Source organism: Cucurbitaria berberidis, assembly GCF_010015615.1.
Source record: "Cucurbitaria berberidis CBS 394.84 unplaced genomic scaffold K460scaffold_9, whole genome shotgun sequence".
NCBI classification, from domain to species: domain Eukaryota; kingdom Fungi; phylum Ascomycota; class Dothideomycetes; order Pleosporales; family Cucurbitariaceae; genus Cucurbitaria; species Cucurbitaria berberidis.
Genome location: NW_024468943.1, coordinates 11,037 through 16,554, shown reverse-complemented (window position 1 = coordinate 16,554; position 5,518 = coordinate 11,037).

The following is a 5,518-nucleotide window of genomic DNA, read 5'->3' as shown; positions in this document are numbered from 1 at the left end:
AAAAAAAAAAAGAAGCAAATAATAAGCTACTTTACTATATATAGTTTAGTATTAAGTACGTCTGCAAATAGTAAAATAAAAGTAAAGCTATTAAGCAAATTTTTTGCTTTAAGCTTATAAGTATATTAGTAATTTTTTTAGTATAATACTTGCAGAGTGCGCAGTTTTAGCTATATATAAAAAAAGCTGCTTCTGCTTTTTAAGCGTAATACTTATAAAGTGCGCAGTCCTAGCTATATATAAAAAAAACTATTTCTACTTTTTAAATTTACCTCTAATTTGCTTTTCTTAGACGCTATAAAAAGTATTATTAATACTATATTTAAGCTTAATACTTATTATACTTCTAATAAAAATAGTTATAGTCCTATTAGTTAAAATAAGAAAATTAATTTCTTCTTTAGTAAATTTTTTAATAAAAATTGTTATAGGCGCAGAAGTAAAAGCAAGAAAATTAATTTATTTTTTATTAAATTTTTTAATAAAAATTGTTATAGCCTTAGAAGTAGGAGTAAAAAGACTAATTTTTTTTTAATAAATTTTTTAATATTTTTTTTAGGCTACGCTAATAGTATTCTATTGCTTTTAGTTTAGTTTTTTTTTTTACTTAAACTAGCGATTATTTTCTTTACTAACTTTGTAGGTTTAATTAAAAAGTATTTACTTAATATGCTTTTTTTTAATACTTAATGCAATACTAGTTTAAGTGCAAAAAAAACTTTGCAATTAACCCTATTACTAATAATAATATATTATTTAGCAATATTTTTAATAATTAGCTTATTTTTTAAATAGCTTTGTGCACGTCAGGCCTCTAAATAACTACTAAGTTTATTTTTTAACTAGTAAAAATATATACTATTTTAAAAATCTTAAATACAAATATTTACTGCAATAGTAGAAATAAAACTAGCTTTATTTACTCTTGTATATGCTTTTCCTATTTTATTAGTAATTTATTAAAGCAATAATAGAATAAAGCCTACTTTATAAGCTTTTTAGTATTTACTTTTAAAAAAGTACTTTAGAATATACTTTAGAAGCGCTTAGTGCTAAATATATAGCAGATAGTAAAAGCAATTGTTAGGGTAAGATTAAACTATGCTATTTCTAATACTTAGTAAGTTTAATATAATTTCTCTTACTAAAATATAGTAAAAAAAAGTAGAATTTATAATGCTCCTATACTATTAAAAGTAATAGTATTAGTTTTATTTTTGCCTATTTAGGAGCAAAGCGTTAATTTTATTAATAAAATTTAAATTTAAAATATACTTACTACTTATTACTACTTGCTACAAAAAGTACTAACTAATAATATAATTTTAACTTTTGCTTATAGGGGCGCCTTTTTAGTATACTAAAGCAGAAAGTGTTACAATTTAAGTATATAGTACTAAAGCTATAGAAATACCTAGTATAATTATAATTTATTTTATATAATAGTTATTTTTACTTATATAAACGTGTTGCTTAGGTTTAGAAACTATATTACTAAAGTAAATAAACTTTATATATACAAATATTTTATATTTTAGTTTTTTTTTTTTTTAATACGCGCTATAAAGTAATTACAAAAATATAATACTAAATATGCGCAGCAACTAGAAATAATTATTTATTAATTTAATAAATAATTCTAATAATAATAATAATAACAAGCTAATATCCTTATTGCCTATTGCAATAATAGTACTAATAAGAATTTCTATTTCTCTATTTATAAATATTATATTTTTATATACTTTAATTTTTGTGATCTAACTAACTGTAAACTATATACTTATACTAAAATATACTCTATAATACTTTTTTATATTTATAAGTATTTTTATAGTAAGTAAATAATTACTTAATAATAGTATAGTTTTACTAATAAGCTTAAGCTAATATATACTTATAAGTATTAAGTATAATAGCACAATAGTTGCAATAAACTATATTCTAATACTTAAAAGTATATAATATAGTATATACCTTAAACTAAGCAGCGCTAAAAAAATACCTAAAAAAATAAAAGTTTTAGTACTTAATAAACTAGTAGTACTACTATAAAGCGTGCAGTATTCTACTTAAATTATTATAATAAAAGCAAATACTATAAATAGCTAATTGTAGTAAACTTAAGAATATAAGAATACCTGCATACTTATAGTAAAATAAAGTAATATATATACTACTCTATTTTTTTTAATAGCTTAAAAAATATAAAAGTAAAAAAAACTATAATACAAGTACTAAGCAGGCAAGGACTAAGCTACTAGCTAGCTAGCTAGCTAGCTTATTTACTAGTTAATACTTATATATATACAGCTTTATAGTTTCTATAGTAGAAAAAGCTTAGTAAAATTTAAAAAAACTTTAGCACTTAATAAATTTAAGTACAAAATATTAAAAAGCAGTTTAAGTTAGTTAAATACTATAAACGCAATATTAATAGAATTAAGTATAAAATAAAACTAGAGCAAAAGTATTTTTATTATACTGCTATAATATACACTTATAGTAAAAAAATAAGAAACTATAAGTAGTTTAAATTAAAATTAAAAAAAAGCTAAATATTGTTTTTGCAATACTACCACTTCTATAACTAATAATATATTGTAGAAGAATATTTAGCTATATTACTAAAAATAAAGCCGCAGCAAGTATTACTACTAATACTATTATTTAAGTTTAAAGTAAAATAAATAGCACTTTACTTTTTACTATTTTATAAAAAATAGTTTGTATTATCTTCTACTTTAAATATTAATTTTTAATTAATAATATTATTTTTTTATATTTTTTATTCTACGTTTGCTTTCTTGTTTTTATTTACTACTACTAAATTTAGTACTTAGCTTTTTACTTACAATTACTATAAAATTATTACTATTTATTTTATATAATATTATACTTTATATCTGCATATCTATTATTAGTTTTATTTTTCTACTAGTACTATTAATAAGCGTGTACTTCTACCTATATTTTTATTTTTATTATAATTACTATTAGGTAATATTTAACTATTTAATATTTTAGCTATAAAGTAGTTGCTACTTATATAATTACAAGTTTATTATTAAAAAAATATAGTATTGCTTTGCGTATTTATCCCTGTATACTTATTTAAAATTCTACTTATATATTTAAATAAAATACTAGAAGTAGAAAAAGCAGGTATAATATTTAGTACTTATAGCTTTTGCTTTACTATTACTATACTGCTTTTGCATTTTTTTTTTACTTTTTTAAGTACTTTAATGCAGTATTCTTACTTTTTAGTTTTAATAATTAATTTGCAAGTTTAAAACTCTTTATTTACTAAATTAAGCTAGTAAATTTTTTTTTAGCTTAGATTTTAGCTTTGCAGGGGCTAAAAAAAAAGTTTAAAAAAAAATAAAAGTAAATCTAAATTATACTAAAATAGTGCAAAAAAATTACTAAATTAGTAAAGTAGATATTTTAAGCTTTTTCTTTAAAAGCAGAATAGTAACAATAGTAGTATTTTTGCAAGTTAGTATTTTAGAAAGTAATTATAATACTAATATTAATATTATATTACTAGTTTTAGGGTTTGCGTTTACTATAAACTAAAAACTAAGTTTATTTTTTCTATTTGCTACATTTAATATAGTTAAAACTAAAATAAGGCATTTTACTAAAAAAATAGCTAGTATTACTACTTTGTTTTTTTTAGCTAGTGCAGGCGCTTGCTTTCTAGTAATTTTATACTAATATTATTTACTACTACTTTTATAGCGCCCTGCTAGATTTACAATAAATAGGTCTAATATAATAAAAAAATTATTTTTATTAAAATCTAGTTACTTTTCTAGCTTTATTGCATTAAGCAATATAAAAAAAAATAGTATTATATTAAATAAACTGCCTAAGCTAAAGCTAAGTTTTTAGCAATTTACTTTAAATTTTATACTAATAGCACAGCCCTTTAAACTAAATTTAAAATATTTAAAATTTATTAATTTATTTACAACTAAGCAAAACTATTACTTAATATATTTAAAAAAAGTTAGGTTTTTTTTATAAAAGCAAGTTATAGCAGAATTTAATACTAAGTTTTTTAATTACTAGTATTCTACTTTTTAGTTGTGCTACGCCACTAATTTTAATAAAAAAAACTAGTTTTAAAATTTTACAATATTGCATTTACTTTTTTAATTTATTATTAAAGTAGTTATTAATTAAGCAACTTTATATAGCAATTATTCTAAATTTAAAGTATATTTAGAGTCTGCTAGTCTGCGTTAAAATATAGCAGCAATATAACTTTTTCTAATATATTAAACTATAAAGCAAGATTATTTTTTTAGAGCTAATTCTGCGCTTTATTAAAAATAATTATATTAAATTAAATATAAAAATTATATATAGCTAAAAAGCTATTTAAAAGTTGCTAAAATAGGAAAAAATACAAATAAAAATAAAAAAGTTTTTAAAAATTTAGTAAATACTAATACTTCTTTGCAGTCTAAAATACTAACTAAAAAAATTATATTTATTCTTAATAAAGCTATATTAATAAAAAATAAACTTATAAGTATAAATTATAATTATAATAATGCTAAGCTTACTTTAAATACTTAAAAAAATTTAGCTAGTTTAATGCAAAAACTTTTTTATTTTAGCAGCTTATAATATATAGCTACCTAAAATACGCATATAAATTAGAACTAGAACTAGTTATTTAGCTAGTATTAGCAAAGTGCTATACTTTATATTAATTTTATTTTAAAAAAGCTAAGAATAGTAGAAAAAGCTATTGCAAAAATAATATAACTTGCTTAAAAACTAAAATATATAGTTAAATAAAAATATGCGCAAGCTACTTTAGCAAATTTACTAAAATTAAAATTACTTTAGCTTATTAATAATATTAAACAATATTTTTTTTTTATAATATAAGTAGTATTACAGCCTTTTTGCAAAATGCAAAGGCAGGCTATATTCTAAAAGCTTTATAAATTTAAAAGCTTACTACTATTAAACTGCAAAATAAAATAAGTATAATTTAAAAACTATTAACTTATACTATAATATATTAACAGGAACTAGGCTAGTATGCAAAAAAGGGCTAAACTATAGTTTTTAAATTTATAATATATTAAATTAAAAATAAATATATAAATTTATTAAAGCTTGCATTTTTTTAGATAAATATATTAAGTAATATCTATACTATAGTTTAAGCCCCTAATAGTAAGTATTTTGCAGCTAAAGCTATTACTATAAATAATTCTAATTTTATATAGTATAATAGGCTAAAGAATTTCTTTTATAGTAATACTTTTAATAGGCTTATCTACAAACTAGGTAAATATAAAAAAAAATAAAAAAAAATAGAAACTAATACTAACTTAATGCACGCTATATTTATATCTTAAAATTTAAAACTATATACTATTATTAGTTTTATAACATTTGCACTTAGCAGTAAAATTATATATTTAGCTAGCTATAACAAAATAATATGCGCATAGTATATAAAAACTAATTTAGAATAGCTAGTTTT